At 50.5% G+C, this 19559-nt stretch overlaps 1 protein-coding gene across 24 annotated transcripts in view; it reads right to left on the bottom strand.

The window, feature by feature from the left end:
* Positions 1 to 16002, bottom strand: part of Epb41l1 (erythrocyte membrane protein band 4.1 like 1) — a 118837-nt gene extending 102835 nt beyond the window's left edge. For 4 of the 24 annotated variants that reach the window (XM_074074686.1, XM_074074687.1, XM_074074690.1 and 1 more), the window contains exon 1: positions 15372 to 15487. The gene's annotated coding sequence lies outside the window, so the exon portion shown is untranslated. Of the gene's footprint in view, positions 1 to 15186; positions 15329 to 15371; positions 15509 to 15803 lie in introns of those variants that run through there. The other 20 variants (XM_074074683.1, XM_074074684.1, XM_074074688.1 and 17 more) reach the window with 11 other exon arrangements.
* Positions 16003 to 19559: the final 3557 nt, after the last annotated feature.

Raw genomic sequence — 19559 nt, 5'->3', positions numbered from 1 at the left:
TGTGATACCCAGAAAATAGATGGTGTGGAGAAGCTCCCAATTTCAGGCCTGTTAAACCCCCACGGGGGTCGAATGCAAATTGGATGATGCGCGCACGCATGTGTGTGTGTGTGTGTGTGTGTGTGTGTGTGTGCACACAGGCGCACACAGTTACCTTGAGAGGAAACCAGAAGGAGCTAGTAAAACAAAAGCCTCTTTCTCAGAAGCCCTCTCTGGGGACTGGGCAGGAGAGGACGAGGCTGACAAGCAGGGCCACTGTCTTGCCAGGGCCAAGCCAAAGGGTGGATCTAAACAAACAGAAGCACCTCCAGCTTGGCCACCATTCTGCTATGTGATCCAAGGACTGACTGACTGACTGACTCTCTCTCTCCTCTGTCTTTTCAACTCTGGAGTAAGATGGCTGTACTAAACCATGTCAAGACCACTTCCAGTTATAGGAGACAAATAATATTCCTTACCAGCACTTGTCTCCTGGTCAGCCTCAAGTGGAACCCTCCAAACATTGTCTCTGATATCGCCAGCCACAACAGGGGTGGGAAGTCCTGCATTTACGTTTTGGCTCCACTCAACAGGTCTCTACTTCCTCACCTGTACAACAGGGGCGCATCTTTGCCTGATCACTGGCAGAAGATGAGTGCTTCTAAAAGCAAGCAATCCCCTGAGGTATCACACAAAGCATCCCCCGTGTCCCTATCCAAGTCTCAAACTCAAACTCGTAAGGAGGGCGGAGTCACTCTGCTCCATGACCCATTCAGAAAGTAGCCAAGCTGGTGGGAACAGCAATAGCAGCAGCAACTCCATAACTAGTGGCAGTGGCGGTGGCAGCCACCACCAGGGCTAACATGGCTGGCTGCTCAGACATGCCCAATTCTCCCCTTGAGTTATTTCTCAGACAACACCCTCAGTCGCCCTTAATACCGACTGGCAGTTGACGCATTAAGGTTCAGCAGAGCAGAGTGTCTGAAGTCACACAGAGCAAAGAGTGGCATGACTGGGACCAGAACCCACAGAAAGCTATCTTATCCTGGAGGCAATGGCTTGTCCAGGGTGACATTTCACTAAGAGGCATGGCCCAGGGCTAGGGGTGAGGTAGGCAGTATCTGGCTTGCTCTATCCTCCCAAATCTCCTCAAATAACTAGTCTTTATGTAGTCTTTTTTTTCTTTTTTCCCCCAGTAGTGGTGTTTAAACTCAGGGCCTCACACTTGTTAGGCAAGAGCTCTACCATTTGAGCACCTTTTTTGCTTTAGTTATTTTTCAGATAGGGTCTCTTGTTTTTTCCCAGGGGCTGGCCTCACACCATGATCCTCCTACCTATAGCCTCTCACATTAGCTGGGATCATAGACAGGTACCACCACATCTGGCTTATTGATTGAGATGGGGGTTTCACTAACTTGTTGTCTGGGATGGCCTCAAACCTCGATCCTACTGATCTTTGCCTCCCAAGTAGCTGGATTATAGGAGTGAGCCACTGAGCCCTGCCTAGTGCTGTATTATTATTTAAATGTGTCCAACTCAACTTTCTGGCTACAACAGCATTGTCCAAAGAAACATTTCGTGAGGTTGGGTACACTGGTGCACACCTGTAGTCCTACCTACTCAGGAGGCTCAGTTAGGAGGATCACTTGAGCACAAGAGGTCAAGATCAGTCTGGGTAACACAGTGGTGCCCTATCAAGTGGTAGAGCCCCTGTTTTGCAACTGTGAAGCCCTAAGTTCAAACCCCAGTCCCACCAAGAAAAACAAGAAAGAAAAAACATAATACAAGCCACATTTTTCCAGTAGTAACATTTAAGAAAGAATAAAGGAATGGGTGAAATTAATTTTTAAAATATACTTACCCCAATATGCCAATTTCAACATGTAATCAATATACAAATACTATTTAGACATCTTCCATTCTTTTTTCTTATAACAAATCTTTCTAATCCAGTGTATATTTCATATTAAGAGCATATCTTGGTTCAGACACTAAAGTTTCATCAAATATTCAGATTCTCTTAGCCTTTACAATTGAAAAAAATATATTTACAAATACAAGTTCCCAAACATTCATAGGAGTCTGTCTACAACTGGAGTATGGTTTTCTAATTTTTAATTAATTAAAATCAAGTCAAATGAATACTAGAATTTAAAATTCATAATTCTAGCTACTTGGGAGGCTGAGATTGGGAAGACTGTGGTTCAAGGCCAGCCCAGACAAATAGTTTGAGAGGCCCCCATCTCCAAAATAACCCGAGCAAAATGGACTGGAGGTGTGGCTCAAGTGGTAGAGTGCCTGCTTTGCAAGTGTAAAGCCTTGAGTCCAAACCCCAGTCTCACCCCCCCAAAAGAAAATTAAAATTAGTTCCTTAGTCATACCAGGTGCATTTCAAGTTTCAAGTGCTCAGTAACATGTGCCTGGTGGCTGCTGGGCTGTTGCAACTCCCCAGGTTCCTGGGCTGGGGCCTCCTGGTTAGCTCCGAGCTAAGCCTCAGAGGTACAGTGCATCCGAATGGAATGGTTTCCACTCATTTAACAAACTTCACTACTATACTCAGGATGCTGGTGACAGAGGGACCAGAGCACCCTGTGTTCAGAGGATGGCACTGTATCTCAGAGAGGCAGGTCACCAACTTTGAAGGAGCCTGCTGACTTGGAAGCCTGAGCTTTGTCCCTAAAACTTAATAAGGGCCTGTCTTGACGCTTAGCTTCTAGAAAAAGAAATAAGCCTTGTCCTAATCTCAAGGAGTCCTGATCACCAGTTTAATGGCAAAGAAGGGACCAGAACAGGGAATCCAGTGAAGAGGCTGAAAAGGAAGGAGAGGAGAATGGCTGCCTGGATTGTGTTGGAAAGAAGTCCTGTGTTGAGGGCTTAGGCCACCATGACCCAATCCCTACCTCCCTCACCAGTGACTATAGTCCACTGGCTGCCTGCACTCTGAGTGGGTCCCCAGGGATAGGTGTCCTAGCTCCTCTCACCCCTCCTCCAAAAGCACTCTAGCAAAGGCCTTGGAGTAGGGCCAGAGCCAGTACTCACCTACCAGGGTCACCTCAGCTGGAGGCAGGGGAATAGATCCAAGTGGCAGACTGGCCCCTGGAGAGGAGAGGGCCCTGGAGACAGGTCCCAGAGTAGGAAAGAGGTAGCAGGTACAGGCCAGAAAAACCCAGGTTGTTCCACCCCTCTCCTAGGGAGCAGTACAAGGTAGCCCCTGCCTGCCAACCCAGGAGAGTAAAACTCACCAGCTATTAGGTTTAACAATTAACTCTGATTGGTTTCCAGTTCAGCAGGAGGTAGTTCCAGCAAGAAGTCCCATGTGGAGGTAGGGGGATTTAGAAGAGGACCAAGGCTGAGAAGGGAGTCTAGAGACCCACCACTTCCTCCTCCCAGCATTCCTTGCCAGTGTGGGACAGTTCTCTGTGCTAAGGGGTGGTGGCATAAGTTCCCTGAGGTCAGGGGCCATGCCTGGAGCATAGCAGGTGCTTAATAAATATGTTTAATCAACAAATAAGGGGGAGGGGACTAGAATAAAACAGGCTGGCTGGGTGGGTGCAGGGTGGGAAGGCAAAAGATGGCTTGTCTTGGGCTGGGGATTCCTTGACCCCTTTGACTCCAAGGCCTCAACAAACCCTGGGATAGCAGACACCCAGAGCATGCCAGGAACATGGCTTTGAATTCCCCCAGCTCTGGACACCTTTCCTGACTCTAGACTTCCTAGCTGCGACCTGCGGAGCCCTGGGCTGCTTCCCAGCAATGGAGGTGATCCGCACCAGGACAGATCACACAGTGCTGGGGTCCTGGACTGTTCCAATGCAGTCCTGTCTCTCACTGCTTGACAACAGCCTCCTCTTCTCAGGCTACCCCTGACTCCTCCCACATCCCAATAATCCCCTGCCTCCCACCAATATGGCCCTTTCTCCTTTTCCAGAAGGAAAGCCTTTAATGATGACGATGCTCTTAGCCCACTTGCATCCCACTCACCTGGATCATACACACCCTAGCAACAGATTGCTCCCAACCTGACGTTGGCTTGTCATTCCCATTCCCCTTGAGCTCCCTGGCACCCTCCTCATCCTCTTCCCCACCCCCAAAGGCAGGCCTAGGTCCGCAGCCTTCCCTCAGATCTGTGGGGCAACACTTCCTCATCTTGGGCTTCCGCCTCCACCTGTCTAACATGGCAGTAGGGGGGTTGGTTAAGAGATCATTTATTCTGCTGGTCGGCACTGACATTTTTACATTTCTGGGATCGTTCTGTACTTCAACTTCAGAAAAGTCAGGGTTCAAATCTTGACCTTGGCCAAGAATACTGGCAGCCCTGCAGAGGCCTGGAACTGAAGCCCACCTCAAGCCATTCTTGGCTCCAGCCTGTGCAGAAAGAGACTGTGCACACATGCACACTCCTGCTCAGCAGCCTTCACTAGCAACACACTGGCTCAGGCAGAAAGCCTTCACATTTCTGCCCCTTTCCAGTCTTCTCTCTCTTGCTCTCGGTAGCAGCATTAAGAACCATCACTCCCCCAAATTATTCTCAGCAGAGTGAAGCTTGATGCTCCCCTTCACCAGGGTTGCTGACCCTAGCCACTTCCACGTGGAGATTCTAAAGCCACCTCTGCTCCCAGCCTGCTCCTTCCTACATCCTGTACCCTTCTGAATGCACACCTATCTCCCCAACCTGCACAGGGAGCACCTGCCTCTCCTGCTTCCTGCCCTTCCAGCTCAATGTCACCTCTGTTCACCTTCAACTCACTCAGCCATGTCTCTGCCAGCCACTGACTCCTTGTCTCAATGCTCCTATGTAACACTAAGATCCTGGAGACCTCAAAACTCCTACAATGGTTTTTCCATTCTCTCACCCAGACCCCCAGCACATGTTTGCTGAAACAACAAGGATAATAACGATTAAGGTTAAAAAAAAAAAAAAAATGAGGGCTGGCAGAATGGCTCAAGTGGTAGAGCGCCTGCCTAGTAAGTGTGAGGCCCTGGGTTCAAACCCAAGCATCAAAAAAAAAAAAAAAAGAGCTATGATTGTTTATTGGCCATTTATTCTTTGCAGTGCTGAGCATTTCACACATAGCATTACAATTAATTCTCCCAAGGTCCTAATAGGCTTAGCATCCCTACCTCTCTACCCCTTTGTTTTAAGCAAGGAAAATTGAGGCTCAGGGAGAGGAAGTGACTTCTCCAAGGTCACTCAGCAAGAAAATGGCAGCATGAAGATTGGAATTTAAGTTCTTAGTCACTGCCCTACTTGGCCTCTTTCCAATCCACAAATAAAGGAGAAGCCATGTGAGAAGTTGTGGCCTGCCAGTGCCATGGGCCCCAGGGGCTCCAAAGAAACCAGTCCAGCCCAAGGCTGGAGGCTTCTCTCTGCTAATAAAACTTCGTAAGTCAGGATTAAGCACCTGCTCTGTGCACATCCCTTCTCCAGGGGGAAGGGGAACAAAGAATGAGAAATCCCAGTGCTCTGAGGGCTCATAGCCTAGTAAGAGAGACCAGTGACCTCCCCAGATAAAGCTAAGACCGAGAGGAATTTGTTCCCAAAGGGAAACAGATAGGGTGCTGGGAATGCACCCTTAGCAGAAAATCGATTGTGTGGCATGGTGGTGGGGGGGGATCAGATGCTTTATAGGACAGATGCTGGCAACCGAGTGGAGCCTTGAAAAGACAGACAGGATTTTGACAGGGGTTGGGGAAGGGTGATAGCATTCCTGGCAGGGAGGAACAGAGGGAGCCTGGGTGAAGACACAAGTGAGCTCTGAGCATGTCCTAGGAACCTCCAGAAAGGCCGCCTCCCAGCTCTCCCCTTGGCACCAGTCCCAGGTCCAGCCCCATAGAGAGGCCACCATGAGCTTCCTTCCCCAGACTCACAGCACCTGGTGCATTTATGGTGAGTGGGCATGGAAAGGGAAAGAAGACCTGAGTGCCGGGGCATGGGGTTTGACCAGGGGATGGAGACACGAAGAGCCAGAAGGCAGACTCTGCCGAGAGTCCCAGGCCATGGAGATGCTAAAGGAGGGGGACCCACCAGAGGTGATGATGCTAAGGAGGTAGAAGAAGGGCAGAGAACATGGACTGGGCAGCACAAGACCCAGATTCCAGAACCTCAATCCCCATTTTACAGCTGGGAAAAGCAAGGCCCAGAAGAAGGGACTGGTCCATAGTTCCTTAGCACCTTCACTGTAAAGCTAGCCATGTACCCAGGACACAAGAGACCAGCCTTGTCCAGCTGGCTCTGTCATTAGCTACCTGATGACTCTTCTCCAGATCTTAGTTCCACCTCCATAAAACAATGCTGAAGCCAGTGATTCTAAGTTTTTATAGGTTGTGACTCACAGTCTTAGATTATACAGATAGATCCTCTTTTGGGGGCAATGCGTACTCTCAAAATTGTGCATGCTATTTCAGAAGTTCCAAAGGCAAGGTGAGAATCCTAAGTGTCCCAGTCACCATGGTCACCAGGACAAGGTGCCTGTGAAGCAGGTTGATTCCAGGTCCCCGGAAGCAGCTAAATTTGAATCTCTGCAGTGAGTCCGGAAAAAGTATCAAGCCAGCTCCCCTTCATTTCCCTTTGTGCTTAACAGGAGCAAAGTTCCAAAAGCCTGGCCTTGGGGTACTCTAGGAGATTGGGGGAAGGGGTGGGGCTCCACCTTGAGCCATTTCACTATTGTGTTTCACCTTTCTTGTCTGCAAAGGGAGGCCTCTGATGCAAAGCCATCGCCCCTTCCTTCATAAAGGACCCTTATAATTGAGCCACAGGCAAGCAGATGGCTGGGCTGGGATAGACTAACCAAAAATGTCATTCTAAAATGACTTTGTGGTCAGTGGCCCTGCCTGGGAGGGGAGTCTGGACTCTTGGGCTGAACTTGGGTGAGAAGAGGCTCAGGCTGCCTCACTCACCCAGACCCACTCTGATCTTCTAGCAGAAGTCCAGCCCTGAAGATAGGGCTCCTGGCTCTGGTCTCTGCCTCCCTGCCCACTTCCTCCAGAGCTCCAACCTTCACCGAGCTTGATAGAGAATCCAAGCCCCTTCAGAGCAGTCAATGAATGCTCTTTGCAGATAGTAAACTGCTTTTTTCTTTCTTTTTTTTTTTTTTTTTTTTTGGCAGCATTGGCTTTGAACTCAGGGCCTCACACTTGCTAAGCAGGCACTCTTACCACTTGAGCCATTCCACCAGCCCTGTAAACTGCTTTAACTGGAAGTCTCAGACTCATCCATGAAAAACTAAGGTGGCTGGTGGGAAAATCACTAAGAAAAGGCAAAGGACCTTCAGACCTGCCCTGTCACCTCCCCCGATGCAGTGTCTCTCCCAAAAGTGAGCAGTTGCCTAGAGCCAGATGGTCTTAGAGCCTCAGCTGGCACTGTAGGAAGGCCAGTCCCCCAGGCAGTGGCAGAGCACAGGCCTAGAAGGCAGAAGTCCTAGCGTGGAGGATTGGTTCTCAGAATTTGAGCAAATGCATGCGCCCTGTGGACCCTCAATGTTCACACGAAGCCTGTCAGAGGTAGGATAGGAAACGCTCTGGAGTCCCCAGGCTTTGGGCAATTGAGATTTAAATCCCAGCTGTGCCTCTTGCTGGCTGAGGATGGGGTAGGCCTTGGCGCATAATTGAGTTTCCTTTGATGCAATGAGGATGTCCTCTGCCTTGCTGTGTAGTTGCAAGAGTTAAAAGCCATGAGACTCAAGGAGCACTTAGCACAGGGCCTGGTGCAAGGAAGCCAATAAATGCAGTGATTTCTTTTTTCTTTCTTCCTTTTTTTGGCAGTACTGGGAGGTGAATTCAGGGCCTCATGCTTGCTAGGCAAGAGTTACATCACTTGAACCACACCCCCAGTCCCTTATGCATTAGTGTGTTTTTAGATAGGGTCTCACCTTTTGCCCAGTCCAGCCTCGGACTACAATCCCCCTACCTCTGCCATCCAAGTAGCAGGAATGACTGGAGTGTGCCACTATGCTCAGCCTACAAACAGTGATTTCCAAGTCACCAGTGTGAGCCTACCAGGAGGACCCCAGGTGTTCTGATTCTTAGATGACCCCAAATCAGCCACCCAAAGTAGTTCTGAAGCTTTTATCGTTGGACCTCTAATTTGCAGTGAAGGTGGCAAGAGGGAAGAAAGGAAGTAGGGAAAGGGAGTAGAGAAATTGGAAAAGAGGAAGAAGGAAAAGGGCAGAACCAGGGGATGGAGACTGGCTCCCCAGCTTGAGGGAAAGGAAGATGACTTGGCAGAAAATACCAGAGCAGGGCATGCCCTTTCTCCTTTCCAGAGCCTTCCCAAGGCAAGGCTCAGAAGGACACAGCCTATTGAGAAGCTCCGCCCTGACGATCATTGAAGCCTTGGGTTACCTCCAAGCTCCCCATGGTGGCCTCCTCCCCTCTCCTGGAGCAGACAGAGATGGCCACAGCCAAGCAGATAACAAAACAACCTGCTCTTTCAGCCGACAGAGGCACCAACTGCTCACTCAAGACCCGGGACCCCTTTCTTGCAATTCTGATCCTAACCAGGCAGGACCCTTCTTGCTGAGCCCCTCTCTGGAACTTGTGCAAAGCCCTGTCAAGGCCTTTATGTGTTCCCAGCTCCTGCTTCTGGGACTACAACTGCAACCAGGAAAAAAGAATTATTCAGGGTATAAACAGGAGTCACACCAATGTGCTCCAATTGCCACTGATCAGCTATGTTACCTTCGGGGTGTCACTTCTCTCTGAGCATCAGCTTCTCTCCCCAGGCGAATGAGGACAGACACAAAGACCATCCTAAGGTCCTCCCAACTCTTCCAGTTGCTACCTTCATGCCAAGCCTCTGGGCACAAAGAGGTGAAGAGGACCAGCCTGGGGAGAGGAGTAGGCTGGGCTGGGCTCTGCTGAGGTGCAGTGGATGTGAAAATGGCCAAGGGCTATTATGATGGTGACAGTTATAATTAAAAATCACAGCAACAAACCCTTAAGCAATTAACAAAGAGCTTTCTCATTATCTCCTGGGATTTGCAATCTGGCAGGAAGAGGGGCTGGAAGATGATTATTCACATCTGAAAGTATAGCAAGATTAAATAATTTGTCCCAGCTACAAAGGGCAGAGAAGGAAGAGCTGAAGAGGAAGTAAAAATGGAGTGCCTGCTGTGGACCACCTCACTAAGTGCGCTCACTGCGGTTCCCCTGGCCAAGTCTTAATACCACAAGACTATTGTAGGTGCTACTGTCCCCATTTCATAGAAGAGGAAACCGAGGCTGAGAGAAAGTAACAGATCTACGCTAAGGCTCATGCATAAGTTCAAAACCTGAATTTGGATGTGTACTTGTGGGACCAGGGCCTACACTCTTTTCCATCTTCTCTCTGTACTGGGTTGAACAGTGATTCCCCACCACCACCACCCTCCATCAATCATGTCTACCTAGAACCTCAGAATATAACCTTATTTGGAAATAGGGTCTTTGCAGATGTAATTAGTTAGGTTCAAATGAGGTCATGTAGGATTAGAGCAGGTCCTAAACCTAACATGACTGTTGTTCGTAGAAGAAAAGGAGGAGACAGAGAGACCCATGTGATGACGGAGGCAGCCACAGCTGCAAGCCAGGGACAGTCACTGCTGGCCCCCTCCGGAAACCAGGGGAGAGGCAGAGAGCACACTGCATCCTTGGAGCCTCCAGAAGGAACCGCCCTTTGCTGACACTTGAGTTCAGCCTTGGAACTCCAGATGACATGCCTGTGGCACCCTGGTTTGTGGCACTTCCTCACAGCAGCCCCAGGAAATCAAGACAGTGTGCAGCAGGCCTGGGTCTCTTGAGCTCACTAGGCAGCTATGGAGGTTTAAGGGGACCTGTAGGAGCCCGGAGAAGTCACTCCATCTTCTGGGCTTCTGGATGTTCTAGGCCTCTGTCCACCCCACTAGGGCCTCCCACTGAGTTTGATTAGCAGCCTGGCCTGGTCTCCAGGTCAACTATCCTCCCCTTCTACCCTAAATCATTCTCTCCCAACACCTGGAGAACTGTTTTTCAAATGCAAATCCAATCCTTCCTGGTCGGCTCAGTTCTCCTCCCAGTTTCCTACCACCTGTGGGACTTGGCCCAGCTCTTGAGTCAGTGTCTGATCTGACCCCAACCTGCCTCTCAGCTTTAGGTCCAGCCACTCACCCCATCTGTCCCCAACCCCAGTCATCTTCTCCACCCACATGGAATGGTTTGAGACTCCCCTAACAAGTCTTGCTACCTTTGTACATGTTATTCCAACTCCCTAGAAGACCAAATCTAACCCAAATCCCACCTCTGTCTTATAGGAAATTTCTTTTTTTTTTTTTTTTTTTTTTTTTTACGGTACTGGAGTTTGAATTCAGGGCCTTCACCTTGAGCTACTCAACCGGACTTATTTTTGTGATGGGTTTTTCGAGATAGGTTCTCTTGAATTATTTGCCCAGGCTGGCTTCGAACAGTGATCCTCCTGATCTCTGCCTCCTGAGTAGCTAGGATTACAGGCATGAGCCACGGGGGCGCCCAGTAAAACTTTTTCCTCTGTAAGTAGCTACACCCTGGCAGCTTGAGGTATCGCATCGTACATGTCTGCCCCAGCCTCAGTCTGTGAACACTGCTATATTCATTTCTCTTTCTGTAGGCTTGGGGCCCAACACAAAGGCATTCAAGAATGTTGAACCAAATTATGGAGTAGCCATAAAAGTGATAATAGCTAACATTTACCAAATGTTTCCTATGTGCCCGCACCGTGCTGAGCATTCCACATGTGTGTCTTACTTAATTCTCAAAGCAATCCTGTGAAACAGAGAATACTGTTGGTCCCGTTTACAGACGAGAAATGAAGAGATGAAATCACTTGCTGAAGTCACTATGGCAAAGCCTGAATGACTCCAGAGCCAGTGCTTTGTCATACCACAGTAATTCTTCCTCATGGAGGCTTCACTTTCTGCGGTTTTAGTCTCCTGCTGTCAACCACATTTTGAAAATATTAAGTCAAAAATTCCAAAAATAAACAGCTTATCAACTTTAAGTTGTAGAACATTCTGAGAAGCACCATGAAATCTCAACCCATCCTCTTCTGTCCTGTCTGGGATGTGAATCATCCATTTGTCCAGTGTGTCCACCCTGTATATGCTACCTATCCACCTGTTAGTCACTTAACAGCCATCTTAGTTATCAGATCAGCTGTTGCCTTGGTATCCCAATGATTGCATTCAATCTTTCTTTTACATAATAATGGCCCCAAAGCACAAGAATAGTAATGCTGGCAATTTGGATCAGCCAAAGAGAAGCTTTGAATTGCTCCTCTTTGAAAGGTGAAAGTTCTTGATAATAGGGGAAACATAGCATATGCTGGGTTTGGTACCATCCATGCTGTCAGGCACGCACTGAGGGTTGTGGAACACATTCCTTGCAGATAAGGAGGAACTACAGTACTAAGTACACCAGTTATCCCAATGCCTTCATTTGACAGAAGAGGAACCAAGAAAAAAAAAATGGGGTGGGGGGCAGGGAGAGTGATTTGTTCACAAGTCACTTAGCATGGCACAGACCCAGATCTTCAAACTCCTCACTCAGTGCTCTTTCTCTTCTCATTCTTGCAGGATCCTAATCCAGAAGGACACAGAACACACACAAGCTAGGCTGTGTCTCCCAAAGAGCTTCCTCCTGCCTTCTTCACAGCAGAACAGTAAAACTGAGGACACATAGTAAGGTCTCACATCTAAAGCCAAGTGATGCAGCAGTAAAAAAGACAGGTAAGTCTGCACCCTGCTTGGATAGTATTGTCAGGGCTTGAGGGAAAACACTTTGGGTGTAATTCATCTGTTTTGTTTTGGGGTTTTTTTTTTGGCAGTATTTGATTTTGAACTCAGGACCTCATAGTGCTTGGTAGACAGGCACCCTACCACTTGAGCCACATTCCCAGTCCTTTCTGCTTTTAGGTTCTTTTTCAGGTAAGGGTCTCACACTTTTGCCCCTGGGCAAAAGTCCTGGGGGCAAAACCTCCATCCTCCATCCTCCTACCTATGTCACTTGCATAGCTTGGACCATAGGTATGCACCACTACTCTTGGCTCATTTGTTGAGATAAGGCCTTGCTAACTTTTTGCCCAGGCTGGCCTCAATTCTCTTAATCTCTGCCTCTCAAGTAGCTGGGATTACAAGCATGAGTCACCACTCTTGGCCACATTTCTCATTTCATAATTTAATTCATTTGACAAATGTATTGAACACAAGTTGTAAAACAGGCACTGTGTGGGACACTAGGAAGATTAAAAAGCAAGTTCTGCCCAGATGGCATTTACAGTCCAGTGAGGAGAGACAATTAAACAACTAACAAGTTCTCAGGTCCTATGAGACAAAGAGCACTGTAGGAATGGGTAACAGGAAAAACTTAGTTTAGGGAGTGGGCAAACGACATTCCCCCTTCCCCACCAAGCGGCTGTTGGCCTGAAATCTGAGGAGTGGAAGTTAAGCAAGATAAGAAGGGGAAGAGTGTGTCAGACAGAGGGAACAGCATGTGTAAAATCCCAGAGGCACTGGGCACCAATGGCTCCTACCTGTAATCCTAGTTACTTGGGAGGTTGAGATCAGGAGTCTCTCGATTTCAGGCTAGCCTGGGCAAATAGTTCAAGAGACTCCATCTCCAAAATAACCAGAGCAAAATGGACTGAAGTTGTGGCTCAAATGGTAGAGTGCCTGCTTTGCAAGTGTGAAGCTGAGTTCAAGCCCCAGTTCCAGAGGCAAGTGGGCTCACGGTGCCTGAGTGAGCTAAAAGGACAGAGTGGCTGGTTTTAGAGAAGTGGACAGGAACTATAGATCAAGGTAAGAGTTGAAGAAATAAAGTAGAGAAGGGAAATCCCATGCTGAGAGCGGGGACTGTCAAAGTCATCACATTTGTGAGCGATCACTAGGACAATCTGGGACTTGAAACCAGAACCCCTACCTACCAGGCAGGTCTTTGGGGCTACTTCAGGTATGCATGTGAAGGACTGGAGTTGATGGGGTTTTCCATGTATTTCAACTCAGAGGAAGCTCCTGGCTCCCAGTCTGTACTGCTTTTGAACTCTAAAGTGTGGTCCCTGCCCACAGATTTTTTAATTCTGTAAAAAACCCAAATCACATTTCTAACGGACTCCCAGTGAGCCTGCTACAGGTGGTGGACACTCTGAAAACCATTGCTCTAGAGTGGGGGAAGCTGCAGGCAATGAGTAGGACCACCGCCAGAATCCTTAGGAACAAGAAGGGTGATTTCCTAAATCTGGGTGAGAGCCAAACAAAATCCAGCACTCTCAGCAAGAGTCAGAGCCTCAAAGACCCCAGCCCCCTAGTTGCCTCACCAGGAAACCGAGGCTTAGGGAGTTTAGACACTTTAACATAAGATAGGCTTAATAAAAATGTGTTGTGTGAACAGATAAACAGAGATAGAGTTTGGCCAAAGTCAAAAGGAGACCCCCCCTGGACCAGACTGCAGGACTCCTGAGCTCCATGGTAGAGCCTTTCCAAAGTCCTTCCATTCAGGAAAGAAGTAGCTCAGTTTTCCCCAGGCTCTGCTGCCTTTGACAGGGAAGCATGTCAAGAACTACAGAAATATGCTGTTGGCCCCCACCCAGTTCTACCATCCATCCACCTTCCTTCCCTTTACACTCCGAATCCTGTGTGCTTATCCTGGCAAGCCAAGCAGAACGGGGGAGGAGAAGTGACAGAGAAGAGCTGGAGGAATTCTTGCACTTACATATCTTTCTCCCAAAAAATCCCCTACTTCCACAAGACACTCAGTTTCTCACTATCCTTACATCCTTGTCAAATCCCAACCTACCTACATTTCAGTACCAGTATCTGAAATCCACAAAGCCAGGGACTAAATCCCCAAACTTCCTTTCACCCAGTTTTTCAAAAATAGAGTGGTTCTAGGCAGAAATTTTCTATCTTATTTTGGTTGGCAGCAAAATGGCACTTCTTTTGCAAACCCACACGCACAGACTCACTAGTATACAAACAGCTATCCAACACCAAAACAAATATACCAGAACTTATAAAAACAGATACACATATACAGCACTGTTACCTCATGCACTGTTCATTGATAAAGCACACATATGCGCCCAAATGGACAAGGAACACACGGTGAGAACACAGACTACAAATCTAGAATTGCACGCACAGCGAGTCCACGGGGTAAGGGGTGCAGACAACGCCCTGAGACATCTGTCTCAAAGTGAAGAGATCTTCTAAGAGGGGATTCCTTGGAATGGGGTGGCCCTCTGAGAGAGTGAGTGGTTCTCTCTCCTGGTCGTTTTAGGGCCCCCCCCAGCTGCTGCTCTGCTCAGTGGCATGTGTGAGGGTGGGAGTGCAGTCAGGGTTGGGTCTCGCCCTGGGTGACAGTACTTGTGCCACGACAAGGAAATTGATCTCTGACCCGACTGGGTCAACAGCCTAGGGACCGCTGTCGTTGCTGCCATCACCCCACACCCACGCCTTCACGCACCCACCCCTCCACACCCATACACCCCTCCCCCCACCCATACACCCGGGATTCAGACAGGACACGCCCTCCGCTCCAGATCAGCCGGGAACGCGCGGGCTCCTCTGTCAGCCCGGCTCCCTCCGGCCCCCTGGGTGTGGCTGTCCACCTGCCAGCAGGGAGTCCCGGTGCGGCTGGGACGCCCCCTCCGCCGCCGCCACCACCCACCTCCCCAACCAGGTGCCGGGCTCTCGGCGACTACAGCTCCTTGGCCGCCGCCCCCACCCCTTCCTCCCGGCAGTGCGGAGACAAAGCCGAGCACACACGCAAGGGGGCTACGCGGGTGCACACCGTCCTCACACGCGCACACACGGGGAGTCACACTGGCGCGCACTCAGCGACACACACGCGCGCGCGCGCACACACACACACACACACACACACACACACACACACCCCGCCACAGGCTCCAGCCACAGCGAAGCCACCCGCACACACTGTCACCCCGATGTACACACACTGCTACACACTCGGACACACCCTCTCACAGCCACATTCCGGATAGATAAACGCAGACACACAGATCGTCACCGGTCTATGCACACATCACCCAGCCCAAACAGGCGGACACTCAACCACGCACACGCACACCTTCACTTACACAGATGCACACCCGGCGCACACACGCATGCGAGCGCGCACCGATCAGTTACTTGCACAGATCCACAAGCACACGCGCGATCACACCCAACCCACACCCGGAGACGTGGACCCCGACATACGTACCAGGACCGAAAGACACGAATAGAAGCCCAGGGCTCCTGGCACGCGCGCCCTCCCCCTGGAGCCCGCCGGCTCGCCTGTCAGCTCCAGAGGGTCGGGACCGAGCCCGCAGCCTCGGCGACCGCCCCGCCCGCGCACGCGAGCTCGGGCGCCGTGGGCTCCCGGGAGCCCGGAGGAGCGCGGCTAACCTGGCGGCGGCGGCGTAGCTTCCGGGCGCTATCTGTCCCTTGGTCTCCGCGTCCCGCGGTCGCCCGGGCGGGCTCCGAGGCTCACTCGAGCTGCGTAGAAATGCCCCGCTCGCTCGCTTGCTCCTTCGCTCCCTCCCACGGCGCTCAGCCCCCTCCCCGCCCGCCCCCCACACCCCCTCTTCCCCCTCCGCCCCGCCCCGGCCGGCTCCCCCGGAGGAGGCGGCGACGATCCCGGCCGCCAGGCAGCGGTGCGCGGGCGAGCGAACAGCAGCAGCGATCGCCACCAGCCGGGGGAGCGCAGAGCCTCCGGGGTCGCGGGAGCCGGGGCTGCGCGTCGGGAGGAGCCGTGCCGGCCCACCCGGGAGCGGAACAGAGGAGGGGCTGAGCCCCGAGAGCCCGCCGCCCGCTTCCCCACGTGGGCCCCGCGCCTACCTGAGCCGCCGTGGAGCGCAGAGGCTGGGGGCGAGCGGCCAGGCTCGGAGGCGGAGGAGACCCCACCCGGGGCTGGTAGCCCTTGCGGTCCCCGCTCGGTGCGTTGGGGCCCCGCCCCCACCTCCTCTCGCGTCCCTGCCAGCGCCGACCTCGGTTTTCCCTGGCTTTGACGCCCCGGCGCTCGGCCTGCTGCCCCGGGCTAACCCCGCGGCTCGGCGCCTAGCTCGCCGGCCATGTCTACCTCCGTCAGGGACCTGGCCGACGCCCACCCGCCTCCACGCCGCCTTCCTATTGTTCCCGTGGCCGCAGCTCACCGTTTCCAGCCTGTTTCAGGCGGCAGCCAGCACCTCTGAACTCCCCGCGGGCTCAAGGTCCTGGGACCCTTGGTACCCACCCTCCACAGGTCCAGGCACGCCCAAAGTAAAGAGCCACTCTAAATTAGGATTATAACCACCATGGCCCTTACAGGACTCTTTCGGGTCCCGCTTTGAAGGGAAGAACTAATCCAAGTACAGTGAGCCCAAGATAGTGTGTGGAGAAGGTAGGGCACTAATTAATGTCCCCATTCCATAGGTGAAGAAACAGAGGGAATTCCTGCCCTAAGGCTCCTGGGGCAGGGCCGGGCCCTCCAGAGCTGCCCGGAATAATGAGCCTCCTTTGTTAGACTCTGAAGCAAAGAAACATGAGCAAGAAGCAAATGCCAGCCACACGGCAGGGTTTTACTGGAAGGCAGGGCATGGCACAGGCCTCCTAAATGCAGACACTTTCATCCATTGTGTCTCACTTAGCCCTGGCCACACCTCAAGTGGCAGCTGTGATTCTCCCCATTTTGCAGATCAGAAGCTTGTCCTAGGTTCTCAAGACAAAGGCAAGACTTATCCCAGCAATTCTGGTTTTTCTCTGCCTACGGTACAGGATGCTAAGAGCAGGTTAGAAGTGAACAGCTGAAAACAAGAAGTCAAGGAGGGGAGGCCTTCCATAAGCTAAAAGAAGGCAAAACCAAGGGAAACAGGGCCCCAAGGTAGCACTGAGCATGGCTTGTCCAGGTTTCTCACGTGGCATGGCTTCACAAGTCCAGAATGGAAATGACAATTAACCATAAGAACAAGGGACTGGGGGCATGGCTCAAGTGGTAGAGTACCTGCCTAGCAAGGAAGACATTATATTCCAGTACTGTTCTAAGAGCTGTACTTACATTAACTCATTTAATCAGCACAGTAACACCATGGGTTAGAGGTTATTCTTATCCCTACTTTGTTACATAGCTCGTCACATGGCAGAGCCAGAATCCAAATGAGAAACTGATTCTCCAGCGTCCACTTGGAAGGACCTCAGGCCAGCCCTGAATGTGAGGAAAAGGTATGAAAGTCCTAGAGCACCCATTATAGTAGAAGTCCATTTTCTGGTGTCTTCAGTCTCCCTGTAGGCTCCCGGCACCCAGCACAGCCCCTGATATGACAGTCTAATTCGCTAACCAGCTACTCAACCGCATGGGGCTTGGTTGAAACCCTCCTCTGCTCTGCTGGGGGTGTTACCAGTGGTTTTAGATGAAGCAGAGACGACGAAATGCTGATCTAATCTATTGTCATAGTGCTGGTAGTGCACCTTGAGTTCAAACCCCAATACTGAAAAACAAATCCAAGACAAACAAAAACCCTGCTGTCATAGCATGAAGTTGGGAGGGACAGTGACTACATGGAAGCCAGACTGTTTCCAAAAGGACTCAGCAGCCTTGGAGGCTGAGTTGGGACTACCAAGATGAGTAAGAGTAACACACAAAGAAGAGGGAACTCCTTCTCTTAGGTCCAAGCCAGAACAGTTTCATAGAACGTTCTGTGTCCTGACTGTGACTGCACTGTCTATGCCATCTGTGGCTCCTGAGCACTTAACAGGTGGCTAGAATAACTGAGGAACTGCAAGTTTAATGTTACTGTATTTTAAGTTTATTAACCGTATCGGGCTAGTGACTGATGTATTGGACAGTGCAGTTTCGATAGGTCAAGTAGAATGTGAGGGAGATCTGGCTGAGACATCTGTCACTCCATTGTTCGCCAGTGTTGATGCTGCTGATCTGGCTGGCTAGGTAGGTGTCCCTTTCCTCCCTCACTGCTCCATGTGTGTCCCTCCTGAAGCTGCGTGCTCGGTCAAAGAGGACGACCATCCCCATTGAGGAGGACCATTCTTTGGTCAAGGGTATATGAGTAGCTGCGCTCCCTGCTAGAACCTCCAAATAAGCTCTCAAATGGTCAAGTGCCCAAAACACAGTACAGAAATTATTGACCTTGAGCTCAATAATGCAATGTTGCTGGAAAGAAAGCAAGGAAAGAAAAAGAAAATGAAAGTAAAGAAAAAATATGGCTGTGTTGGCACACAAGTGTGTAATCCCAACACTCGGGAGACTGAGACAGGAAGATCTTGAGTTGAAGGCTAGCCTGAGCTATGTAGCAAGACCCTGCCTCAAAAAGACAAGAGAGGAGCAGGGTACAGGTGCTCATGCTGTAACCCTAGCTACTTGGGGGGCTGTGATTGGGAGGATCAAGGTTCTATGGCTGTCCAGGAAAATAGCTTTGGAGATGTGGCTCTAGTGGTAGAGCACCTGCTTTGTAAGCTGGAAGCCCTGAGTTCAAACCCCAGTCCCACAAAAAAAAAAAAAAAAGCCAGAGAGACTAGGAAAGAAGGGAGGAAGGGAGAGAGAGAAAAGAAAGGAGGAAAAGATGGAGTGGGGGAAGGAAGGAGGTGCAGAGTATGTGTTCAGAACCAAGCAGGGAAGACAAGCTCTGCCTGCACTGCCCTAGATAGGTCACAGCTGGGTCACAGGGCTCAGCTCTGGGCCTCACATCCTGAGGGGGACACTATCACACTGGAGAATGTCTAAAGGAGGGAGCAGTACATCATGTCATATGACAAATGATGTAAGTGGCCTGAAGAAGGGAAAGCACAAGGAGGTGTGGTGGCTATCTCCATCTATTTGAAGGACTGCCATATGGAAAAGGGATGTGGTCCATTCCCTATTATTTAGGTCTAACAAACAAAACAAGCTGAGCACCTGTGGCTCATGCCTATAATCCTAGCTACCTGGGGGCTGAGATGGGGAAGATGGAGGTTCCAGGTCAGCCCAGGCAAATAGTTCATGAGACTCTATCTCCAAAATGACAACAGGAAAATGGACTGAAGGCATGGCTCAAGTGGTAGAGTGCCTGCTTTTTAAGCACAAAACCCTGAGTTCAAACCCCAATCCCACCAAAAAAACACACAAAATTCTGTGTAAGCAAACCCCTAGGGAACCTCTGAGAAAGAGGATACATGATGAAGTTAGCTTTCTGTTCTTAGCACTCAGTCCACCCCAGTTCTGCCTCATAGGAAACCCTAACTACAAATTTGCTGAATGAATGAATAGGAAGGAAAATTCTACTTTGCTGCAGTGGGTGGACATCCAGGAGGACAATCCCAGGTCACTTTATAGAACTTCTAATAGAGCCACCTAAGAACAGAAGGGGCCACCCTGGGAGAGAGGAACTCCTTGAAACCAAGAACCAGGTGGAAAATGGGTCAGCCCTATCAGGAGAGGAAAGACAAGTTCAAGGCTGTGTTTCCAGACCATCACGTGGCTTGACGTGTAGACCAAATTGATAAGGACAGACAAGAGGCAGGGAGGATCAGTTAGGAAGCACTGCAGAGGTCCATGAAGAAAGAGGACAGGTGGCAGTGGGAGTGGAAAGCCAGGGACAGGAGTGACTTGAAAATCACCGCTGGGAA

This window comes from Castor canadensis, chromosome 5, assembly GCF_047511655.1.
Source record: "Castor canadensis chromosome 5, mCasCan1.hap1v2, whole genome shotgun sequence".
NCBI lineage: Eukaryota > Metazoa > Chordata > Mammalia > Rodentia > Castoridae > Castor > Castor canadensis.
Note: the sequence above shows the minus strand (reverse complement) of the source record. Positions and strands in the feature narration are given on the sequence as shown.